Below are 25,624 nucleotides of genomic sequence, written 5' to 3'. Positions count from 1 at the left end.
AAGATGGAGGGCACAAGGAGAAGGGGACGACAGAGGATGAGATGGTGGGAAGCGGCCCTTTGCTGTGGGGCTGAAGATGGCCACTGAAATCCACTATAAAGGAAAGGCTCTGGGCCTCAGCCGTTTGCCAAAGGGACTAGAGAGCCGTTTCCTAAAAGACTCTTGCCTCTCCTTCAGTGGAAAACAGAGAACCGCTCTGAAGCCCCACAGCAACGTTACATGGAGAGGACTAGTGGCTCCAAGCCGTTGCTCTCCCAAGGAAAATGGCCGCCTGCTTCTCCCTCTCTCACAAGGGTTGGTGTGTGGCAAAGGACTGCGCTGAGATGAGAACAGGGTGAAGAGGAAGGGCAGAGCTCTGCTCCTCATACCCAGGAGTTGCTGTTTGCCATTATGGAAATCGGCGTGGGGCAAAATGGCATTTTCTCATCCCACTGGAATGCTACCCCAGTTCTTAATCAAGACAGCCACCACCCTGTGTTACTGGAATTCACCTCCAGAGAAAAGAAAAAACAATTTTCACAATATGTAATTAAACTGCAGAACTCCCTCCCACAGGAGACAGCTTAAAGATCTAGAGTGCATAATAATAATAATAATAATAATAATAATAATAATAATATATTTATACCCCACCCATCAGGCTGCGTTTCCCCAGCCACTCTGAGCGGCTTCCAACAAAAGATTATACTTAGCCAAATTAGTGACCCCATGCCAAATTAGTGACCCCATGCCAAACTGTTGCCCAAAAAGTCCAGAGAGAAACTGTATAAAAGGCTTTTCCACCAGTGCCTTGAAACATCTCCTCTCTTCCGCCACTCGGCTTCTCCATCACTTGGTAAGTTGTCTTTAACTGAATTTCTTCTTAGAGGAGAGAAGGAAGGAAGTGTTTGATTATGGAACAGAGAACTTTTTGAAATTTGGTTTGACTCAATTAGCTGTCAATTGAGAGACAAGAAGCAGTTTTGGGAAGAAGAACTCAAATCTCCACATCCTAGGAGTTGTGTTACTGGGGTTGTTTTGGGCTCAACAGAAAATTCTAACCTAGAGTTGTATTGGGGCTTTTAGAAATGCGAAACTGGGTACTTTCATGGTTGGAGCCAGCTAGGAAAAGCAGATAGCAGCCGTGGTCCTGAGTGGTTTTGCAAAACCTTGCCTAGTGTCGCTGTTCCCTGTCTTTCTGGAGAAAGCTGCTCTGGCCATGGTCACACCTGCTGCCCACGGAGCAGCTGAACTGGGTTTTTGAGGCTCACTCTCTGCAGGGCTGCCTTGTTCCAGCCCCACTGACCCTTTCTTGCATGAGGCAGGTCTGGCAGAGCCAGCTGCTCCCCTGAAACCCTGGAAAGGGAATCCTTCTTTCTGGTGAAGAGAGGTGGGGAACCTCTGGCCCTCCAGACATGGCCAAACTACAGCCCTCGTCTCCTCTGCTTCCTGCAGCTGCTGAGATTTGTAGTTCAGATTCAAAGCGTTCCCCATTCCTGATCAAGGGACAACCCTCTGCTAGATGAACCCATGGTCGGACGCATTAAAAGGAGCTCCCTGTCTTCTGAAAGTAATGCTGGATGTGGGAAGGTGGCTTGGAACATCCAGGGAAATCTAGAGGAAATGGAGGTGCGGCATACTTAGCCAAATTAGTGGCACCACGCCAAATTGTTGGCTTGAACTCTCATGAGAAACCGTCTAAAAGGGCCCACAATGTATGGCTTTTCCGCCAGCTTTCCACCAGTTGGTTTGCGGGAGGTGACAGCTCAGAGGCAGACAGTTTCTCTCTGCACTTGGAACAAATATCTTAGCTGGTAGAATTAATTACCCAAATTAGTGGTGCTGAAGCAAGATATTTGCTGCAGGTGCAGAGAGAGAACCTGCATAAAAGGGCTCAGTGCGTAGGCCTTTTCAACCAGCATTTTTGAAGATCGCCTCTCTTCGGCTGCTCAGCTTCTTCAGCTTTTGGTAAGCTCCTTTTAAGTAAATTGATTACTAGAGCAAAGAAGTTTGCAACGGATTGACTATGGGGCAGTTATTTACTGGGGTTTCCCCCCAACATGCCTTTCTTCTTAGCTTCACATGGAAATCAGATTTGGGAAGAGACCTTCAGGTCTTTACTTGCAATTCCCTGTGCCACTGGCATTGTTTTGGGTTCAAACAGAAGTCCCACTTCTAATAGGACTTCTGAAATGTGGCGCTGGGCCCTCTCTGGGATGGAGTTGGATGAGGGTGAAAAGGGGACTCTCTTCCTCCTAAGAGACCAGAACTGGCAAGGGGAAGATGTCCTGTTCTGGATCTGGTTGTGCTGTGTTTGAAAGAGCAGCTCTGTGTAATGGGAAGATCCCTGGACCCATTTTCCCTCCTCTGGGAATCTCAGGCCAGTGCCCCATCCTCCTCTTCTTCTGAGAAAGGCGCTGTGCCGTTGTCACAGGATGTGCCCACGTTGCCTCTCAACGGGAGGACTGAGGAGCACTTTAGGCAGGGCTGACAGTTGCCTCTTCTTGGGTGAGGCAGGTCAGGCAGGGAAAGAGGCTCAGCTGGACTCCTGGGACGTCAATCCCACTCACAGCTTAGCAGGACTGGGGAACCCGTGGTCCTCCTGATGTGAAACACCTCCCACCCCCTCTGGCCTTGGCCAATGTTGGCTGCTAGGGCTGCTGGGAGTTGGAGTTCCTCAAGCTCCGGAAGGCTACCCGTCCCCATCCCTGCTGTAGAAACAACACTCAGCTAGGGGGACCAACAGTCTGAGCCCAGAGGAGGAAGGATCCCGCAGGGCCAGAGCGTGAGAGAAGTCTCTCAAATTTCAGAGGGAGAGGGAGAAGGGTCAGAGAGACACAACCTGTCAAATGGGGGTGGGAATCATTGAGACCTTTCCATTTTAAAATCACTATTTTAATGTTTTACCATCATTCAACTTACTGTCCCAGGCCTGGCTGCAACGATTAAAAATCAACATTAAATTAATCTTTTATATCTCTCGTTATCTGAACTGTCTCCTTCCTGGATATGCATTCTTTAAGTCATCGTAAAGGAATCTCAATATAAAAGCTGAAAAGTAAGGGGAACTGCCTCCTCCCTGTCTGACAAATATTTCTCTGGCTATCTGAGACATAATGTCTGATCTCCCCTGTTTTCACGAGTTTCTGAAAGTATCCTTGAAAACGTATCATTTCAGAGTATCCAAGACCCTTGCAAGATGTCCAGTGTCAACAATCTAACTCCCTCTCCATTGATGCCAGTGAAACCCCCCCGAGACGAGGATCTTTGGGCTATAATATATGAATTCGCTATCGTTGTCGAGGGGACACTACGATTCACTCGTTGAGGATTCACTTCTGCTGCTTCCTTTATGCACAGCAGTCATGTCACTCACCAGATGCGCCCAGTTGAGAATCGTCTGCTTTTCTGATCCTAATGTAATGTAGTTTGTGCTCTTGAGGGCCAGGAAGTCCGAAATGCTGAGCGCCCACTACGCAAACTATCCATGGCTGCCAACATGTCATCTTTGCTCTGTAACACATTCTTTCCCCTTGCAAATCTTCCTTCCTTCCTTCCTTGCTGTTTCCTTTCGATTTCAGTCGGGTCGAAGACACTGACTCAGAACGGTCATGTTTTTCCTTTGTTCTGTTCTACGCTAAATAAAGTCTGTAAATATGCTAAATATGCTCTTCTGCGGTGCAGCTTTCTGCCTGTGTTTCTGCTGATAAAGAACAGTGTGCACAAGCTCTGGAATGTGGCTATCTATTTCCAGAACGGCTTCGTGTCGCTAACTGCTGGATCTGCCTGTCTACGGGAGATTGATGGACGTCCGGCAGCCGGCTTGGGGGCCATGATGGACAATATCTCCCTGGCAGTTTCCCAACATGAGTCAGCATTACCAACTTATGTGGAATTAACCCAACAAACACTTTCCCTAATGCTGCCATCCTTTAGTTTTTTGCCACCCCCACCCCCAGTTTACTCTGAATGCTTTCCAAACCTCCTAGAAGTTGATGTAAGAAGCATGAGCTAGACACCAGAACGAGAGACAAAATGAACTTTGAATTAATGTTTCGATCTATTAAAGGGACAATATGTACAGGAAGGAATGTGGATATTTATATTAGGGTCTTCATAGTACCTGATTAGAGTTTCTGAAGCCTCAGGAGACACCATTTCTGACACCAGTCACAAAGTGGCTTCACCCTCTAGTCATGTTGCGTGGCGAGTTCCCGCCTCCCCCATGGAAATAAAGACACGGGACACCCGTATTTTAGGTTAATGGGCAAAATTAGGCCACAACTTTATTGATTACAGGAATTGAGCGGTATTGGCTTAGGCATTGGTCCTATCGACTAACTGGCTTCAGCCTGATTGCTAGAAGACCGGCAAGGGTTAACCACTAGTAGGGGGAGTCCTGCTGATGTACATCAACTAGGATCTCCCCCGGGGTCACCGCTAGGGGGCGTGCCTTAGGCCCACACCTCCATAGGCTTCGGACAGGGCAACGCCCCCCCCCCAGAATCCTTTACTGGACTACCCTTCGATATGGGGGAAGGTGATGGCGCTTCCTTCCCCCCCACTCATCTGCATAACAATACCCTTACCAATGCCTAACCGCCAATGCCGAGGAAGTTGTTACGATTTGCTACGAGGTAGGCGAAAAACCAAATGGCTGGTGCCGATTTGCCAAGTTGAAAAAAATCCTGCCAGGCTCCTTAATGGCGACCAAGCGAGGTCCATAGCAAGGTCAAGGAACAAAAAACCTTAAAGGGCGGGAGGGTGGGAAACCGGAGCAGCTGGGGCGCTGGAGCGGAGAAAGAGGGAAATCCTCAGGCGCGCCGGCCCTAAATAGCGCGGGCCACGCCTCCCGGGCCAGCCGATTGGCTGGCAAGGGACATGACGCGCCTGAGGATTCCCTGCTCTCGCGGGGACTGCAAGCCAGCCCCTGCACATGTGGGGGGAGGGCATGAAGCCCGCAACCCCACCTCCTCTCCAGCTCGGAAGTGGCTTTCCCTAAATCCCCACGTTGGCTAGATAGTCCTGCACCCTCTCCCACCCGGACCAGTGTGGATGAATTGACTTGATCCAGGCTCCTCCCAGTTAAATAAGTTTTCTCTTCTCTCTCACCTCCCAAGACTGCTCAAGAAGGACTTCTGCTACGCATGCTTGCAGGGTATTTTAACAGTACAAGGCCTCAAACGTTCACAGTATATTTTCCCATCGAAGGATTTTGGGAGATGCAGTTTACCCCTCACAGAGCTACGATTCCCAGCTGTCTGACAGAGCCCGTCGTTTTTAAAGGGGAAAACTGTGCTGTGAATGTGCTTGAAAGGTATGATGTGGGTACCTCTGTGGCCAGGATAACATATGCTCCAAACATTACGCTAAAGGAGCATGAATGATTCAGGAAACACCCCAAGTCCCATTAAGAGGAACATGAAGAATATCCAAGATGAAGTTGCGGAAAAACAAAGCTAAACAGCTTTCTGAGCAAAGGGGTGGCTGACATGAAAGGTAATTTATTGGAACATGTTACATTTAGTCCTCCTAGTGGTGCAGCAAGAAAGCTGCAAGCGCATTGAGTTCCTAGACATTAGTGCATGGGTAGGCAAACTAAGGCCTGGGGGCCAGATCTGGCCCAATCCCCTTCTCAATCCGGTCCATGGATGTCAGCTGGCCAGCTGCATGCGTTGCTGCACTTAGCAGAAAAACACTCCCGGCAGCCAGCCATAAATTCCTTTCTTTATTTTCTTCTGACCAGATTACATGCAGAATAAACAAAGCGACCCGTCTCTCATGACGCGTTGCTCTAACTACTTTCTCTTTTCCCTCTCCCTCGAGACCAACAGAGCCAACGGCTCAGCCCCTTCCATTTCCCCCTGTGACGTGGATCCCCCCCTCTCTGAAGCACCCCTTCCTCCCCAGACTCACTATCCTCTTCTCTGTCTTCTGAGGAGGATTCAGTACTGAGCAGTGGAGATCGTTCCCTGTATCCTCTAATTCTTTCCTCCCTCGCTGCCTGCAGTTCCCTGACAGTGGATAGTCCAAGAATCAGCCTGCTTTTACATGAGTGGAATGCGTCCTTTTATTTTATATGCCTCTCTGGGTTATTTGTGGGGCCTGCCTGGTGTTTTTACCAGAATGTGTGCTTTTATTTGAAATGCACCTCTGGGTTGTTTGTGGGGCATAGGAATTTGTTCATTTTCCCCCTTCAAAATATAGTCCGGCCCCCACAAGGTCTGAGGGACAGTGAACTGCTGAAAAAGTTTGCTGACCTCTGACAGTTAAGTCTGGGGTTGCAGCGCTCATCTAGCTTTACAGGCCGAGGGAGCTGGCGTTTGTCCGCAGACAGTTTTTCCGGGTCATGTGGCCAGCATGACTAAGCCGGAGCAGTACCTATTTATCTACTTGCACTTTTGGGGTGCTTTCAAACTGCTAGGTTGGCAGGAGCAGGGACCGAGCAACGGGAGCTCACCCCGTCATGGGGATTCAAACCACCGACCTCCTGATCGGCAAGCCCTAGGCTCAGTGGTTTAGACCACAGCATCACCCTCGTCCCCACAAATTCATACAAATGTGCAATTCGAAGGTTGGTGTTTTTCAGTTCTCATACCATTTTTGGAAACTGAATCTGAATCTGTTGAATGGTCTCTTTAAATTTGAAGGTTCATTATTGTTTCACAAGATGTGTATGTCTTTAAGGGCCAGAGCAAATAACGTGACCTAGTTTTACAGCTGTGAAGCAGTGTAAAAGGTAAAGGTACCCCTGCCCGAACGGGCCAGTCTTGACAGACTCTGGGGTTTGTGCGCCCATCTCACTCAAGAGGCCGGGGGCCAGCGCTGTCCGGAACACTTCCGGGTCACGTGGCCAGCGTGACAAAGCTGCATCTGGTGAGCCAGCGCAGCACACGGAACGCCGTTTACCTTCCCGCTGGTAAGCGGTACCTATTTATCTACTTGCACCCGGGGGTGCTTTCGAACTGCTAGGTTGGCAGGCGCTGGGACCGAGCAGCGGGAGCGCACCCCGCCGCGGGGATTCGAACCTCCGACCTTTCGATCGGCAAGTCCTAGGCGCTGAGGCTTTTACCCACAGCGCCACCCGCGTCCTGTGAAGCAGTGTAGCAGGTGGTAATTAAACTGTTGTGTATGGTATTTTACATGGGTTCTCTCTGTACTTTGAAGAAAATATGTTGGCATGGGGTCACTAATTTGACTACCTTTACCCCACCTAGATTCACTTGATGTTCCTAGCAATTCAGATGCAACTTGACTCCAATGTTATGTGTTTGGATGAATTACTGTCATGTCAGCATCCTCCTTTGCTTAGCATGCCATTTCGGGGTGGTTTTTTTGCTTGGCTTCACTTTGCATAATGTTCTTCATGTTCCTTCTAATGGAATTTGGTGCGTTTTATTGTCTCCCTGAATAAGAATAATGGTAATAATTATTTTAATTTTGTTTTTTTCTACCCCGCCCTCTGATTCGGTCACCTCAGTCACTCTGGGCAGCTTCCAGCATATACAGAAACATAATAGAACATCAAGGGATGCGGGTGGCGCTGTGGGTTAAACTACAGAGCCTAGGACTTGCCGATCAGAAGGTCAGTGGTTCGAATCCCCGTGATGGGGTGAGCTCCCGTTGCTCGGTCCCTGCTCCTGCCAACCTAGCAGTTTGAAAGCACGTCAAAGTGCAAGTAGATAAATAGGTACCACTCTGGCGGGAAGGTAAACGGCGTTTCCGTGCGCTGCTCTGGTTCTCCAGAAGCAGCTTAGTCATGCTGGCCACATGACCCGGAAGCTGCGCGCAGGCTCCTTTGACCAATAAAGTGAGATGAGCACCACAACCCAAGAGTCGGCCACAACTGGACCTAATGGTCAGGGGTCCCTTTACCTTAAGAGAACATCAAACTTTAAAAGCATCCCTATAGCCGTCAGATATCTTCTAAAAGTCAAACAGTTCTGTATTTCCTTGACATCTGATGGGAGGGCGTTCCACAGGGCGGGAATATAATAATAATAATAATAATAATAATAATAATAATAATAATAATAATAATTTCTTAATTAATATCCCACCCATCTTGCTGGGTTTCCCCAGCCACTCTGGGCGGGTTACAATATATATAAAAACACAACAAAGCCTGAACTTTATATAAAAAGCACCCTTAACAGACTAGAATGTGGGGGGAGAGAGCCATTTCTGATTCACGAGGTGCCAAAATGTCTGGGGCTGGCCCGAGGGGCTCACCATGTGCGGATTTTCTGCCAGTGCCTTCTGGCATCTTCTTCAGTTCTTTTGCTAACTTATCTTTCACTTACTCTCTTCTTAGGGTAGGGAATGAAAGAATCACGTGGTTCCGAATCAGATATTTATTTGAGATTTTATTCAGCATGATTTGATGTCTATCGACAGATGAAATTCAGATTGGTGGAAAGAGACGTTCAAATCTCCATGCGCAACTCGGCGTGCCACTGGAATTGTTTAGGGCTCAAATGAAATTTCACACAAATGGGAACTTAGACTTCCAGTTAGACTCTTAGGGATGCGAAGGTGGCCACCCTCATGGGTTATTTTCCATTTTTGTTTTCCAATTGATTTTGTTAAAGTTTGAAAGAAAATACATGTGTACTACTTTGAGCTTCTTGGAGGAGGAGGAGAGATATAAACCTGGTCTATAAAAAAGGCCAGCTGGGAGCTATTTTTTTTTTTTGCTAGCTCTCCCATATCTTCTTTATTTTAAAATAAATTTTATTAAATATTCCACTGTGGTAACACAAACCACAAAGCAAGATGATATACAAAAACAGAAAAGGAAAAAGAAAAAAGAAGAAAGGGGGGGAAGGGAGGGAACAATAAAGATAGACAATAATAACAAACTTAATTCTTCACAAATCCAACCTTTTAAACATCTTGGTTGACTTCCTCAAATCCCTCCCTTCTGAGTTGGGAGCTATTTTGCCTGACTTGAGATGTGAAATTACTAACCATGGTATTATCCAGGGTCCTGAAAGAGATGACATAAAAATACAGTCTTTACTTCAGTCTACATTAATTTCTTCTTTATTGAGAGTCTGTCATTGTTGGCTGGTTGAAGGAATGGATGACCTTAGAGAATTCACATATTCTAGACCAGCAGTTCTCAACCTGTGGGTCCCCACGTGTGCAAAAGAGAGAGAACCTCGAACAAAGAAAAAAGCTTACATTTATACTTTTTCCCGTTATACAGAGTGGTCAAAAAATGACACGAAGAGGAATGGTATGATTGCCAGGTAAGTGTTTGACAAAGGGTTGATATTTCAGTGATTGAGGAACTGTAGGGGGAATCCTGCTTATGCGTCAAATACAAACATGTTGACAATAGGGTGAGAGAGGCTGTTGGGTTTTACCAGGGGTCAGCAAACTTTTTCAGCAGGGGGCCAGTCCACTGTCCCTCAGACCTTGTGGGGGGCCGGACTATATTGTGAGAAAAAAGAAAAAAGAACCCCTATGCCCCACAAATAACCCAGAGATGCATTTTAAATAAAAGACACATTCTACTCATGTAAAAACACGCTGATTCCCGGACCATCCCAGGGCCGGATTTAGAAGGCGATTGGGCCGGATCCGGCCCCCGGCCCTCAGTTTGCCTACCCATGGTTTTACCTATCTTTGAGCCCATCCTGATTTCTCTTCTCACTAAAGATTATTCAATGTTCCTTTACTTTTTTTAGGTGGGGTCTTGATGGTTATGTCTGGCGCTGACAGGAAGGAAGACAGGATTTATCGCTTTGGGCGTTGCGTTGACTCTAAATCAGCATATTAACGAGGGTATGAATGGGAGTTTGGCCATGAATGAACTATTGTGAAATAAAGTCTTTGTTTTTTATGTTTGTGTGAGTGATTAGTTTAGCACTGTAGACTCAGTAGGTAGCACTGTGGTGTTGCCAAATATGAAGTACTGTACAGATACATTCACATTTGTAGTGGCAGGAAGATACACTTTGACATTTTACAAGATTAGGAGCAGTTTCATTCTTATAGAAAAAAGATATACTCATACATAGAAACAGTGATGCACTGAATACATTGTGATATATACATTGTGATACATTCATAAAGGACGATTACATAGACACAGTAATGAGATATGACATTTGAAGTACAGTGGTGCCCCGCAAGACGAATGCCTCGCAAGACGAAAAACTCGCTAGACGAAAGGGTTTTTCGGTTTTGCATTGCTTCGCTAGACGAATTTCCCTATGGGCTTGCTTCGCAAGACGAAAACGTCTTGCTCTTTTTTCTCAAAGCTGCTTGAAGAGGCGCAGTTGCGACGGACTGTGCTTTGCAAGACGAAAAACATCGCAAGACGAAAAGACTTGCGGAATGAATTCTTTGCGTCTTGCGAGGCACCACTGTAATACAAATAGCACAAGACAAATAACACAAGAATGCTTTCTACCATTTAAGGAAAAAGGTGTGATCATTTTACTTCTCATATAACATACAGTTTTAAGGACAAAGAGCAACCAATCACGTGAGAAAGTATATTTGGGCTGAGAGTCATATTGGGAGTGGAAAGGTTTACCAAAACAAAAACCTCTTGAGGTTTTATGACAATCAAGCAGTTTCTAAATGATGTGAAATAAAATAAATATAATATTCTGAACGGTGACGAGTTTTAGCTTTAGGAAACAAAATTTCAAATCACTCCCATTTCCTAAGCTTTAAGGAGGAGTCTGTGATTCTGCCATGTGTACAAACTTCCTCCCTCTGCTGTACATCCACTTGGAAGATGCATCTGCCATGCTAAAGCGTCCACATGAATACAGATAGAAATATAAATACAAATAATATCACTGAACATCACATGCAGAGGAAAATTGCTTTGCAAAAATGTCACCACCCGCCGTGTGTCTCCCCCCCCCCCTTTGGAGCCCTTCAGAGAGAAGATAGTTCCCCTTGTTCTTTTGGTTCCCTGAAATGAGCCACAAGAGATGGGCGTAAGAGATGCATGGAAGAAGGCACAGAGAGTCCCATAGTCCTGGGAAGAGCCTTTTGCCTCTGTGGGAAGCGGAAACGGCCCTTTTGCTGTGGGGCTGAAGATGGCCACTGAAATCCACTATAAAGGAAAGGCTCTGGGCCTCAGCCGTTTGCCACAGGGACTAGAGAGCTGTTTCCTCAAAGGCTCTTGTCTCTCCTTCAGTGGAAAACAGAGAACCGCTCTGAAGCCCCACAGCAATGTCACATGGAGAGGACTAGTGGCTCCAAGCCTGAGGAAAATGGCCGCCTGCTTCTCCCTCTCGCACAAGGGTTGGTGTGTGGCAAAGGACCGTGCTGAGATGAGAACAGGGTGAAGAGGAAGGGCAGCGCTCTGCTCCTCATACCCAGGAGTTGCTGTTTACCATTCTGGAAATCGGAATGGGGTTAAAAGGCATTTTTTCATCCCACGGGAATGGCGCCCCAGTTCTTAATCAAGACAGCCACCACCCTGTGTTACTGGAATCCCCCAGAAGGCAGACGCCTCCAGAGAAAAGACAAAAGAATTTTCACAATACATAATTAAACTGCGGAACTCCCTCCCACAAGAGGCAGCGACGGCCGCCAATTTGGATGGCTTTGAAAGGCGATGAGGCAGTTTCGTGGAGGATAATAAGGCTACCAATGGCTACTGGCCATGGAGTCTGCCTTCTCCTCCTCTGCATTCTGCCTCTGGGTACCCGCTGCTGGGAAAGGCAGGTAAGCCTTTGTTTGGATGGAGGGGAGGTTGTAGGCTCTGCCTGCCCCTCCTCATTAAGGACATCCTCTTTAAGGGATCCGGGGTGTGTGGATCCTGTCCAATGCCTGTCCCCCCCTCACAGTGCTACAATTCCCAGCGCCCTTAAAGATCTACAGTGCCTAATAATAATAATAATAATAATAATAATAATAATAATAATAATAATTTATTCATACCCCACCCATCAGGCGGGGTTTCCCCAGCCACTCTGAGTGGCTTCCAACAAAAGATTAAAATACAATAATTCATCAAATATTAAAGCCCTCCCTAAACTTCTTCTATGAAGAGGGGAAAGTGTTTTAAATGTGTTTCAACAATGAAGTTTGTCTGTAGCCGTGATGCTCCACATGTGATGCTTCAGAAGCATGAAGGCTTAAGGCAAAAACCCAAATCCCATAAAAAGGAACACAAAGAACTTCCAAGATGAAGCTGATCCAAAAGAAAGCAAAGCAGTTTCCTGAGGCAAGACGTCGCCTGACATGAAAGATAACATCTTACAATTGGGTTACAGAGTCTGGGAGGGTGGCCAGGAGCATTCTGGTAAAGTCTAGACTTGACTGAGGAGTGATATACTTAGCCAAATTAGTGACGCCATGTTGCCCGAAAAGTCCAGAGAGAAACCGTATAAAAGGCTTTCCCACCAGTGCCTTGAAACATCTCCTCTCTTCCGCCACTCGGCTTCTCCATCACTTGGTAAGTTGTCTTGAACTGGATCGCTTCTTAGAGGAGAGAAGGAAGGAACTGTTTGATTATGGAACAGAGATCTTTTTGAAATTTGGTTCGACTCAATTAGCTGTCAAGACAAGAAGCAGTTTTGGGAAGAGAAACGCAAATCTCTACATCCTAGGAGTTGTGTTACTGGGATTGTTTTGGGCTCAACAGAAAATTTTAACCTAGAGTTGTATTGGGGCTTTTAGAAATGCGAAACTGGGTACTTTCATGGTTGGAGCCAGCTAAGAAAAGAAGATAGCAGCCGTGGTCCTGAGTGGTTTTGCAAAACCTTGCCTAGTGTCCCTGTTCCCTGTCTTTCTGGAGAAAGCTGCTCTGGCCATGGTCACAGCTGCTGCCCATGTAGCAACCGAACTGGGTTTTTGAGGCTCACTCTATGCAGGGCTGCCTTGTTCCAGCCCCACTGACCCTTTCTTGCATGAGGCAGGTCTGGCAGAGCCAGGTGCTCCCCTGAAACCCTGGAAAGGGAATCCTTCTTTCTGGTGAAGAGAGGTGGGGAACCTGTGGCCCTCCAGACATGGCCAAACTACAACCATCATCTTCCAGAGCCAGTGTGGTGTAGTGGTTAAGAGCGGTAGTCACGTAATATGGGGAACCAGGTTCGCTTCCCTGCTCCTCCACCTGCAGCTGCTGGGTGACCTTGGGCAAGTCACACTTCTCTGAAGTCTCTCAGCCCCACTCACCTCACAGAGTGTTTGTTGTGGGGGAGGAAGGGAAAGGAGCCGCTTTGAGACTCCTTAAAGGGAGTGAAAGGCGAGATATCAAATCCAAAGTCTTCTTCTTCTTCCCTGCTTCCTTCAGCTGCTGAGATTTGTAGTTCAGATTCAATCCGTTCCCCATTCCTGCTCTAGGGACAACACATTAAAAGGAGCTCCCTGTCTTCTGAATGTAATGCTGAATGTGGGAAGGGGTATTGCTGGCTACCAGCCACCATGGTTATGCTTTCCCCTCCACGATTGGAGGCAGCATGTTTCTGAACAAAAGTTCCGGAAATCACAAGAGATTTCCTGTGCCTGATCCAGCCAGCTCTTCTTCGGTTCTTTTTAAAATTGTTGTTTAACCTGTCACCCATCCCTTTCCCTTGCGTCCCAGGGCAGGCTACAACATTAAACACTTATTTCTTTGGGAATCCACATCTTTCTGAAAGTATCCTTGAAAATGTTCTCATTTCAGGTTCTCCAAGACTCCTCCAAGATGTCCACTGTCAGCATGGGAGTCACCCTGAAGGCGCTGATGATACCAGACATGGGACCAATTTTCCTTCCTTTTCGTTCTGCACTATCGACTGATGAAGTCATAATGTCAGTCACTGTGATGGAACTCAGAATGTGGATCCGAGAATAGCCCACGTTCCCCACCCTAAAGGAAAGCCCCCAGCTGGAAACTGAAATAACAAACCTGGAGATGGTCCGTAATCTCGGAGGCCAGCCATGTCTCCGCGATGACAGGGATGCCATCTTTTCTGACATCCGTAGCCGCCCACACCTCATCTTTGCTCTGTCCCACATTACTCTTTCCTTACAAATTTTCCTTCTAGCTCTGCTGACTGTGTATCTTCCCTCCCTTTGCGCCAAGCAACCCTCAAGAGCTGCACATTTTCCACTGAGGATTCCCGTCTGGGGCCGTTTTTAGCCGGCTGGGCCAGGGCAAAGGGAAGGATGAGATGCATTCCCTATGCAACCGTGAGATGAATTTTTACAGAGATCCTGGGAAGGCAGCTCAGTCTGCAGGACTGTAGGAGGGTCTGTTAATTGGGGAGAAGGAGTTTGACCAGAATGAGGGATCAGAAAGGGGTGGCAGGCAGGACGCAGGCTTGTCACGGAGAAACAGGTGCCCCCTTTGCAGCTGGAATCAGACAAAGCTGCCAAGATGCACAGACAGCAGAAAAATTGTTTTGCGAGTATCATCCTTAAAAGCCTGCCGGTGTGCGTGTCAACTGTCGGGACATTTCCATAGCTTCTGTTCAGTTATGAACCTGCTCCCTTGCTCATGTATTGACTTCTAAGCTTTCGCTAATAGCCTGAATAAAGATACTTTTCTTCCTTCCTTCCTCTTTTTTAAAAAAGCGTTTATTAATTTTCCAATAAGAACATCCAATTAACATATCAAATCCAATCCAATAAAGATAAAAAACTAAAATAAAAAAGTCCAATTGTCTTCCAAATTGTAATCTTGTTTTTTTTTTACTTCCCACGGTCTGAATTCCAATGCATTTTCCACATCCTCATAGTCCTGCCTCTTGTCGTCAGTTCCATATCATGATTTTATCCGCCTTTCTTCCTTTCAAGCAAGAGTCGTGGCGTGTTTGGGGATGGGAGCCCAACGTCAGCCTTGTCTCCAGTCCTCCCAGTCCTACCTGGAGACGCTGCTGGGGGATGATCTTCTGTTTGCAAGACATGGGCTCTGCCAATGGAGTTGGAGGCTCCTACTCATCTGGGGTGGTTTCCCTTGTTAATTAGTCGGTGCACTCATTAGCGCTCCTCAGGCATGATCTACACCTTTAAAAGCAATAGTAATGATACACAACAGCTCAGTCTCTGGCAGGCAGCTCGGCACCTTTGATTACAGGGGGTGCCTTGCCAAGGAAGCATTTCCTCAGCTGTTCGTTTCTGAGGGGAAATTATGTTGTTCTCTAAAATTGGGGTCGGTATGGAAAGTGTCTCATGAAAGCAGACAGTTCAAAAAATATCGGAAACCCCCCGTCCTGGGAAATACTGCTGGCCTCACACTCTGAAGCTGATCAGTTACTTCTAAATTATCAACTCATGGTTTGGGGATTAATTAGGGTTGCCGTATTCCCCAAAGTGAAAATCTGGACAGAGCTGTTGAGCTGCTTTTTTTGTGGGGAGTTTCAAAGTTGTTGAGGTGTTTCTTGTTTGTTTTGTTTGAACATCTGGAAAAGCTCTGGGGGCATTATTATTATTATTATTATTATTATTATTATTAATCTTGCCATACGTCTAGATTTTCCCGAATATTCAGCAAGAATCTGCCCAGACGACATTTTGCTTAGCGATTCCCAGTCGTATGGCAGCCCTAGAATAAGAAGGCAGCAAAAATGGATTTTGCAAGTCCTTGTGGTCATGAAAACACATATGCTTTGAGCCTGGAAGGATAAATACCTACTTACTTAATATTAATTTATTCATTTCATGAGATTACTCTACGGCTGGACTGTAATAGAAAAGTTAAGAAAGCCGGAGGGGACAAGGCTTATCAATTGAATGGCTGCTACCTGAAATCTTCCGTTTCCCCTCCCTTTTTTTTTTTACCTCAGGAAGGTCGCCCCCAGCGGCAACATGGCTGCCCCAGCCTCCTTTTTACCTCCTCGGTGCCTCAGAGGAGACACATGGCAGAAGGCTGACTCCTCTATTCTTCTAGCAGATTGGAACCCAAGCCATCAAATAAAACACATATAGTTTGCGGTTGTGGTTGTTTTCTGAGGCATGGAGAACAACAGCAGCAAAAATCAAACAAGGGTCCATAGTGGTGGTGGCATTTATCAAACAAATGGCTCCCACTTCAAATCCTCCTGCAAAAAAACCCCGAGCCTCTTCTGTTTTCCCTCTTCCCCCCATTTTTTTACCTCAGGAACGTCAGCCCCCCAAAGTGTGGCTGCTCCAGTCTACATTTCCCCCTGAGTCCTTCAGAGGAGTCACAAGAGAGAGGGGAAACGATGGCTCCCCTCGGCATTTTCGGGCTCTGAAATGAGCCACTTCCCCTCACAAGGGCTGAAATGGCCTCAGATGTGCAGTGAAGAAGTCACAAAGAGTCCTATCGTGGTGGGAAGGACCCTCTGCCTCCCTGTGGGAAGCGGAAGCGGCCCTTTGGCTGTGGGGCTCAAGATGGCGGCTGGAATCCATTACTGTATGAAGGAAAGGCTCTGGGCCTCAGTGTGGTGTAGTGGTTAAGAGCGGTAGTCACGTAATCTGGGGAACCAGGTTCGCTTCCCTGCTCCTCCACCTGCAGCTGCTGGGTGACCTTGGGCCAGTCACACTTCTCTGAAGTCTCTCAGCCCCACTCACCTCACAGAGTGTTTGTTGTGGGGAAGGAAGGGGAAGGAGATTGTGAGCCGCTTTGAGACTCCTGGAGGGGAGTGAAAGGGGGGATATCAAATCCAAACTCTTCTTCTTCTTCTTCGTTTGGCACGGGGAAGAGAGAGATGTTCCCTAAGAGGCTGGTGTCTCTCCTTCTGGGGAAGTCAGAGAACTCCTCTAAAGGCCCATACATATCCCTCCAACATTTCTCCAATGAAAATAGAGATGTCCTATGCCATTATTATTATTATTATTATTATTATTATTATTATTATGCCTCTCCCATCTGACTGGGTTGCCCCAGCAGTTCTTGGTGGCTTCCAACATATATGCGGTAAGCATTCAACGTTAAACAACTTCCCTATACAGAGCTGCCTGCAGATGTCTCCTAAATGTTGTCCAGCTCCTTATCTTCCTGGCTCAGGGGTTGCATAACTCCATAGCCATGAGCCACAAGAGATGGGCGTCAGAGATGCATGGAAGAAGGCACAGAGAGTCCCATAGTCCTGGGAAGAGCCTTTTGCCTCCGTGGGAAGCGGAAAGGGCCCTTTTGCTGTGGGCTCAAGATGGCCGCTGGAATCCACTGTAAAGGAAAGGCTCTGGACCTCAGCCATTTGCCACAGGGACTAGAGAGCTGTTTCCTCAAAGGCTCTTGTCTCTCCTTCAGTGGAAAACAGAGAACCGCTCTGAAGCCCCACAGCAATGTCACATGGAGAGGACTAGTGGCTCCAAGCCGTTGCTCTCCCGAGGAAAATGGCCGCCTGCTTCTCCCTCTCGCACAAGGGTTGTTCTTGAGTTGTTTAGCCGTGTCCGCCTCTTCGTGACTCCATGGACCAGAGCACGCCAGGCACTTCTGTCTTCCACTGCCTCCTGCAGTTTGGTCAAACTCATGTTGGTAGCTTCGAGAACACCGTCCCACCATCTTGTCCTCTGTCGTCCCCTTCTCCTTGTGCCCTCCATCTTTCCCAACATCAGGGTCTTTCCCAGGGAGTCTTCTCTTCTCATGAGGTGGCCAAAGTCTTGGAGCCTCAGCTTCAGGATCTGTCCTTCCAGTGAGCACGCAGGGCTGATTTCCTTCAGAATGGATAGGTTGGATCTTCTTGCAGTCCATGGGACTCTCCAGAGTCTCCTCCAGCACCAGAATTCAAAAGCATCCATTCTTCGGCGATCAGCCTTCTTTATGGTCCAGCTCTCACTTCCATCCATCACTACTGGGAAAACCAGAGCTTCAACTATACGGACCTTTGTTGGCAAGGTGGTGTCTCTGCTTTTCAAGTGTGTGGCAAAGGACTGCGCTGAGATGAGAACAGGCTGGAAAGGAAGGGCAGTGCTCTGCTCCTCATTCCCTCCCAGAGCCGGCCCTACCATTGGGCAGAGTGAACCAGAGGACGATGAGGGAAACTTGTGGTGGCCCCACAGCACCATTTCTTCTTTATTTGATAATAATTTTTATTAGTTTTCAGTTACAATAACCCAGTGCTTTTTCCCCCTGCGGGGATGCAGTGGTACGCATACCCCTAAACATTTTGTGAATCTAAGTTTGAGGAGCAGTATTTCAACATGAGTAGGAAAATGAGAGTACCCCTAAACATTTTTTTAGAAAAAAGCTCTGCAATAATCCAAGAATAACCTCATTATAAAAATGCCAATTTAGAATACAATTACTAATACCAATCCTTCAGGTACCAAATTATATCATTTAAATGCCCCCCCCCCCCCGTGTGCTAGAATTGATGGTTTGATGATTTACTTTATTTCTGCGTTCCAAAATCTTTTCAATTACACTCTGGTCAAAATAACAATCCCTTATATAACAACTGCAATATTCCACACATTAAATGGTTTATAAAACCACAGGTGGGGCACTCAAACTATATCCTCGCTCTTCCTGTGTGTGGCAATTATTCTGCTCCTCATACCCAGGAGTTGCTGTTTACCATTCTGGAAATCGGAATGGGGTGAAAAGGCATTTTCTCATCCCACTGGAATGGCGCCCCAGTTCTTCATCAAGACAGCCACCATCCTGTGTTACTGGAATCCCCCAAAAGGCAGACGCCTCCAGAGAAAAGACAAAACAATTTTCACAATACATAATTAAACTGCGGAACTCCCTCCCACAAGAGGCAGCGACGGCCGCCAATTTGGATGGCTCTGAAAGGCGATGAGGCAGTTTCGTGGAGGATAATAAGGCTATCAGTGGCTACTGGCCATGGAGTCTGCCTTCTCCTCCTCTGCATTCTGCCTCTGGGAAGAGCATTGCAGCTGCGCTCTGGTCCTGCTTCTCAGAAGATGTGAGAAATAATATCTTGTTGCCTTTTTGTTGTTTATGTTTTATTCATACATTTATTTGAGCACAAACATTTCATTAATCCATAGCTTGGCCATGTTTGCACAAGATGCTTCTAAGCACTTGTTTACCTTAACATTAGCAATTATTGATTCCCTTTTTATTCTTTATTTGCCTCTCATAAACAAACAGACAGACAGACAGACAGGCAGGCAGGCAGACAGACATATGCCTGCTAGGCTACTGGGCATAGAAGCGAAGCTGATCGCTTAGGGTGATAAAATTAACCACAAGAACATTGCAAGGTACACATTGCAAGGTACGCAGGATGTAGCCAGCGGCTGTGAACATGAACATATCTACATACCTGTTGGTTAAGCACCTGTCTTTATCAGATAAGAAACTGACCTGACCTTATATGAAGGAACAGTCAGCGGTTAGGGCAGGCATAGGCAAACTCGGCTCTCCAGATGTTTTGGGACTACAACTCCCATCATCCCTGACCACTGGTCCTGTGAGCTAGGGATGATGGGAGTTGTAGTCCCAAAACATCTGTAGGGCCGAGTTTCCCTATACCTGAGCTAGGGGCATAGAAAACAGAACAGCTTGGGGTCAGCGGTACGTAATTTAAGACCACTCTGCAGTAAAGACGTTCTGCTGATGCTGCAATAAAACTATCTGCTGAGGGAGAAGCAGGCGGCCATTTTCCTCGGGAGAGCAACGGCTTGGAGCCACTAGTCCTCTCCATGTGACATTGCTGTGGGGCTTCAGAGCGGTTCTCTGTTTTCCACTGAAGGAGAGACAAGAGCCTTTGAGGAAACAGCTCTCTAGTCCCTGTGGCAAATGGCTGAGGCCCAGAGCCTTTCCTTTACAGTGGATTCCAGCGGCCATCTTGAGCCCACAGCAAAAGTTAAGGGGTGATATGATAGCCATGTTCAAATATATAAAAGGATGTCACATAGAGGAGGGAGAAAGGTTGTTTTCTGCTGCTCCAGAGAAGCGAACACGGAGCAATGGATCCAAACTACAAGAAAGCAGATTCCACCTAATCAGTAAGAGCTGTTCGACAGTGGAATTTGCTGCCAAGGAGTGTGGTGGAGTCTCCTCCTTTGGAGGTCTTTAAGCAGAGGCTTGACAACCATATGTCAGGAGTGCTCTGATGGTGTTTCCTGCTTGGCAGGGGGTTGGACTCGATGGCCCTTGTGGTCTCTTCCAACTCTATCATTCTATGATTCTATAATCTCATGAAATGAATAAATTAATATTAAGTAAGTAGGTATTTATCCTTCCAGGCTCAAAGCATATGTGTGTTCATGACCACAAGGACTTGCAAAATCCATTTTTGCTGCCTTCTTATTCTAGGGCTCCCCTACGACCGGGAATCGCTAAGCAAAATGTCGTCTGGGCAGATTCTTGCTGAATGTTCGGGAAAATCTAGACTTATGGCAAGAAGAAGAAGAAGAAGAAGAAGAAGAAGAAGAAGAAGAAGAAGAAGAAGAAAGCCCCCAGAGCTTTTCCAGATGTACAAACAAGAAACACCTCAACAACTTTGAACCCTTCTCCCACAAAAAAAGCAGTTCAACAGCACTGTCCAGATTTTCACTTTGGGGAATACGGCAACCCTAATTAATCCCCAAACCATGAGTTCATAATTTAGAAGTACCTGATCAGCTTCAGAGTGTGAGGCCAGCAGTATTTCCCAGGACGTGGGGTTTCCGATATTTTTTGAACTGTCTGCTTTCAGGAGACACTTTCCATACCGTCCCCAATTTTAGAGAACAACATAATTTCCCCTCAGAAACGAACAGCTGAGGAAATGCTTCCTTGGCAAGGCACCCCCTGTAATCAAAGGTGCCGAGCTGCCTGCCAGAGACTGAGCTGTTGTGTATCATTACTATTGCTTTTAAAGGTGTAGATCATGCCTGAGGAGCGCTAATGAGTGCACCGACTAATTAACAAGGGAAACCACCCCAGATGAGTAGGAGCCTCCAACTCCATTGGCAGAGCCCATGTCTTGCAAACAGAAGATCATCCCCCAGCAGCGTCTCCAGGTAGGACTGGGAGGACTGGAGACAAGGCTGACGTTGGGCTCCCATCCCCAAACACGCCACGACTCCTGCTTGAAAGGAAGAAAGGCGGATAAAATCATGATATGGAACTGACGACAAGAGGCAGGACTATGAGGATGTGGAAAATGCTTTGGAATTCAGACCGTGGGAAGTCAAAAAAAACAAGATTACAATTTGGAAGACAATTGGACTTTTTATTTTAGTTTTTTATCTTTATTGGATTGGATTTGATATGTTAATTGGATGTTCTTATTGGAAAATTAATAAGCAATACATGAGCAAGGGAGCAGGTTCATAACTGAACAGAAGCTATGGAAATGTCCCGACAGTTGACACGCACACCGGCGGGCTTTTAAGGATGATACTCGCAAAACAATTTTTCTGCTGTCTGTGCATCTGGGCAGCTTTGTCTGATTCCAGCTGCAAAGGGGGCACCTGTTTCTCCGTGACAAGCCTGCGTCCTGCCTGCCACCCCTTTCTGACCCCTCATTCTGGTCAAACACCTTCTCCCCAATTAACAGACCCCCCTACAGTCCTGCAGACTGAGCTGCCTTCCCAGGATCTCTGTAAAAATTCATCTCACGGTTGCATAGGGAATGCATCTCATCCTTCCCTTTGCCCTGGCCCAGCCGGCTAAAAACGGCCCCAGCCGGGAATCCTCAGTGGAAGATGTGCAGCTCCTGAGGGTTGCTTGGCGCAAATGGAGGAAAGATACACAGTCAGCACAGCTAGAAGGAAAATTTGTAAGGAAAGAGTCATGTGGGACAGAGCAAAGATGAGGTGAGGGCGGCTACGGATGTCAGAAAAGATGGCATCTTTGTCATCGCGGAGACATGGCTGGCCTCCGAGATTACGGACCATCTCCAGGTTTGTTATTTCAGTTTCCAGCTGGGGGCTGTCCTGTAGGGTGGGGAACATCATCCCATATTTGAAAACGAAAAGGAATGAAAATTGGTTCCATGTCTGGCATCATCGGCACCTTAAGGGTGACTCCCATGCTGACAGTGGACATCTTGGAGGAGTCTTGGAGAACCTGAAATGAGAACATTTTCAAGGATACTTTCAGAAAGATGTGGATTCCCATCGAAATAAGTGTAAGTGTTTAATGTTGTAGCCTGCCCTGGGACGCAAGGGAATGGGATGGGTGACAGGTTAAATAACAATTTTAAAAAGAACCTAAGAAGAGCTGGCTGGATCAGGTACAGGAAATCTCTTGTGATTTCCGGAACTTTTGTTGAGAAACATGCTGCCTCCAATCATGGAGGGGAAAGCATAACCATGGTGGCTGGTAGCCAGCAATACCCCTTCCCACATTCAGCATTACGTTCAGAAGACAGGGAGCTCCTTTTAATGTGTCTGACCTTCTAGCAGAGGGTCGTCCCTCGAGCAGGAATGGGGAACGGTTTGAATCTGAACTACAAATCTCAGCAGCTGAAGGAAGCAGGGAAGAAGAAGAAGACTTTGGATTTGATATCCCGCCTTTCACTCCCTTTAAGGAGTCTCAAAGCGGCTCCTTTCCCTTCCTCCCCCACAACAAACACTCTGTGAGGTGAGTGGGGCTGAGAGACGTCAAAGAAGTGTGACTGGCCCAAGGTCACCCAGCAGCTGCAGGTGGAGGAGCAGGGAAGCGAACCTGGTTCCCCATATTACGTGACTACCGCTCTTAACCACTACACCACACTGGCTCTGGAAGATGATGGTTGTAGTTTGGCCATGTCTGGAGGGCCAGAGGTTCCCCACCTCTCTTCACCAGAAAGAAGGATCCCTTTCCAGGGTTTCAGGGGAGCACCTGGCTCTGCCAGACCTGCCTCATGCAAGAAAGGGTCAGTGGGGCTGGAACAAGGCAGCCCTGCAGAGAGTGAGCCTCAAAAACCCAGTTCAGATGCTCCATGGGCAGCAGGTGTGACCATGGCCAGAGCAGCTTTCTCCAGAAAGACAGGGAACAGGGACACTAGGCAAGGTTTTGCAAAACCACTCAGGACCACGGCTGCTATCTTCTTTTCCTAGCTGGCTCCAACCATGAAAGTACCCAGTTTCACATTTCTAAAAGCCCCAATACAACTCTAGGTTAAAATTTTCTGTTGAGCCCAAAACAATCCCAGTAACACAACTTCTAGGATGTGGAGATTTGCGTTTCTCTTCCCAAAACTGCTTCTTGTCTTGACAGCTAATTGAGTCGAACCAAATTTCAAAAAGATCTCTGTTCCATAATCAAACAGTTCCTTCCTTCTGTCCTCTAAGAAGCGATCCAGTTCAAGACAACTTACCAAGTGATGGAGAAGCCGAGTGGCGGAAGAGAGGAGATGTTTCAAGGCACTGGTGGAAAAGCCTTTTATACGGTTTCTCTCTGGACTTTTCGGGCAACATGGCGTCACTAATTTGGCTAAGTATACCCCACCCCAGTCAAGTCTAGACTTTACCAGAATGCCCCTGGCCACCCTCCCAGACCCTGTAACCCAATTGTAAGATGCTATCTTTCATGTCAGGCGACGTCTTGCCTCAGGAATTTGCTTTGCTTTCTTTTGGATCAGCTTCATCTTGGAAGTTCTTCGTGTTCCTCTTTATGGGATTTGGGTTTTTTCCTTAAGCCTTCATGCTTCTGAAGCATCACATGTGGAGCATCATGGCTACAGACAAACTTCATTGTTGAAACACATTTAAAACACTTTCCCCTCTTCATAGAATTCAGTTTAGGGAAGGCTTTAATATTTGATGAATTATTGTATTTCAATCTTTTGTTGGAAGCCGCTCAGAGTGGCTGGGGAAACCCAGTCTGATGGGTGGGTTATGAATAAATTATTATTATTATTATTATTATTATTATTATTATTATTATTATTATTAGGCACTGTAGATCTTTAAGGATCTCTCTTGTGATTTTAGGGAACTTTTGTTCAGAAACATGCTGCCTCCAATCGTGGAGGGGAAAGCATAACCATGGTGGCTGGTAGCCAGCAATACCCCTCTCTTGCATTAATTTGTCCAAACCTCTTTGAAAGCCACCCAAATTGCTTGCCCTCGCCACCTCATGTAGGAACAAGTTCCACAGTGGGTGAAGAGGTACTACTTTCATTTTCCAAATCTTCCAATGTCCAGGAATTCTAGTCCAGCTATTCAGCTTCTCCCTGCCCTGCCTAGTTTTATAAACTTCCATCATGTGCCTCGTACTCCCCCTTTTTCTAAACTGAACAGTTCCAAACGCTGCACCCTTCCTTCATACGGGACTTGCCCTTTCATCCAAGAAAGGCTCAGTGTGGCTGGAACAAGGCATCCCCACCCAGAATGAGCATCAGCAGTCCAGTTGAAATGCAAAATGGGCAAAGGTGACCATGGCCAGAGCAGCTTTCTCCGGAAAGTGCGGAAACTGGTGGAAAGCTGGCGGAAAAGCCATACATTGTGCGCCCTTTTATATGGTTTCTCATGAGAGTTCAAGCAAACAATTTGGCGTGGTGCCACTAATTTGGCTAAGTATGCCGCACCTCCATTTCCTCTAGATTTCCCTGGATGTTCCAAGCCACCTTCCCACATTCAGCATTACATTCAGAAGTCAGGGAGCTCCTTTCAATGCATCTGACCATGGGTTCATCTAGCAGAGGGTTGTCCCTTGATCAGGAATGGGGAACGCTTTGAATCTGAACTACAAATCTCAGCAGCTGCAGGAAGCAGAGGAGACGAGGGCTGTAGTTTGGCCATGTCTGGAGGGCCAGAGGTTCCCCACCTCTCTTCACCAGAAAGAAGGATTCCCTTTCCAGGGTTTCAGGGGAGCACCTGGCTCTGCCAGACCTGCCTCATGCAAGAAAGGGTCAGTGGGGCTGGAACAAGGCAGCCCTGCATAGAGTGAGCCTCAAAAACCCAGTTCAGCTGCTCCGTGGGCAGCAGGTGTGACCATGGCCAGAGCAGCTTTCTCCAGAAAGACAGGGAACAGGGACACTAGGCAAGGTTTTGCAAAACCACTCAGGACCACGGCTGCTATCTTCTTTTCCTAGCTGGCTCCAACCATGAAAGTACCCAGTTTCGCATTTCTAAAAGCCCCAATACAACTCTAGGTTAAAATTTTCTGTTGAGCCCAAAACAATCCCAGTAACACAACTCCTAGGATGTAGAGATTTGAGTTCTTCTTCCCAAAACTGCTTCTTGTCTCTCAATTGACAGCTAATTGAGTCAAACCAAATTTCAAAAAGATCTCTGTTCCATAATCAAACAGTTCCTTCCTTCTCTCCTCTAAGAAGTGATTCAGTTAAAGACAACTTACCAAGTGATGGAGAAACCGAGTGACAGGAGAGAGGAGATGTTTCAAGGCACTGGTGGAAAAGCCTTTTATACAGTTTCTCTCTGGACTGTTTGGGCAACAGTTTGGAATGGCGTCACTAATTTGGCATGGGGTCACTAATTTGGCATGGGGTCACTAATTTGGCTAAGTATAATCTTTTGTTGGAAGCCGCTCAGAGTGGCTGGGGAAACGCAGCCTGATTGGTGGGGTATAAATATATTATTGTTGTTGTTGTTGTTGTTGTTTTTGTTAGGCACTCTAGATCTTTAAGCTGTCTCCTGTGGGAGGGAGTTCCGCAGTTTAATTACATATTGTGAAAATTGTTTTTTCTTTTTTCTGGAGGGGAATTCCAGTAACACAGGGTGGTGGCTGTCTTGATTAAGAACTGGGGTAGCATTCCAGTGGGATGAGAAAATGCCATTTTGCCGCACGCCGATTTCCATAATGGTAAAGAGCAACTCCTGGGTATGAGGAGCAGAGCGCTGCCCTTCCTCTTCACCCTGTTCTCATCTC

General features: G+C 46.9%; 1 long non-coding RNA gene across 1 annotated transcript in view; it reads right to left on the bottom strand.

Moving 5' to 3' along the window:
• Positions 1 to 16,337, bottom strand: part of LOC309520737 — an 81,394-nt gene extending 65,057 nt beyond the window's left edge. The window contains exon 1 of the long non-coding RNA XR_014214357.1: positions 15,721 to 16,337. This is a non-coding gene — a long non-coding RNA (uncharacterized lncRNA). The remainder of the gene's footprint in view (positions 1 to 15,720) is intronic.
• Between the last annotated feature and the right edge of the window lie 9,287 nt (positions 16,338 to 25,624).

Source organism: Podarcis vaucheri (assembly GCF_965113315.1).
Source record: "Podarcis vaucheri genome assembly, chromosome: 16".
In the NCBI taxonomy this organism is placed as follows: Eukaryota; Metazoa; Chordata; class Lepidosauria; order Squamata; family Lacertidae; genus Podarcis; species Podarcis vaucheri.
This window is presented reverse-complemented; position numbering and strand designations above follow the sequence as displayed.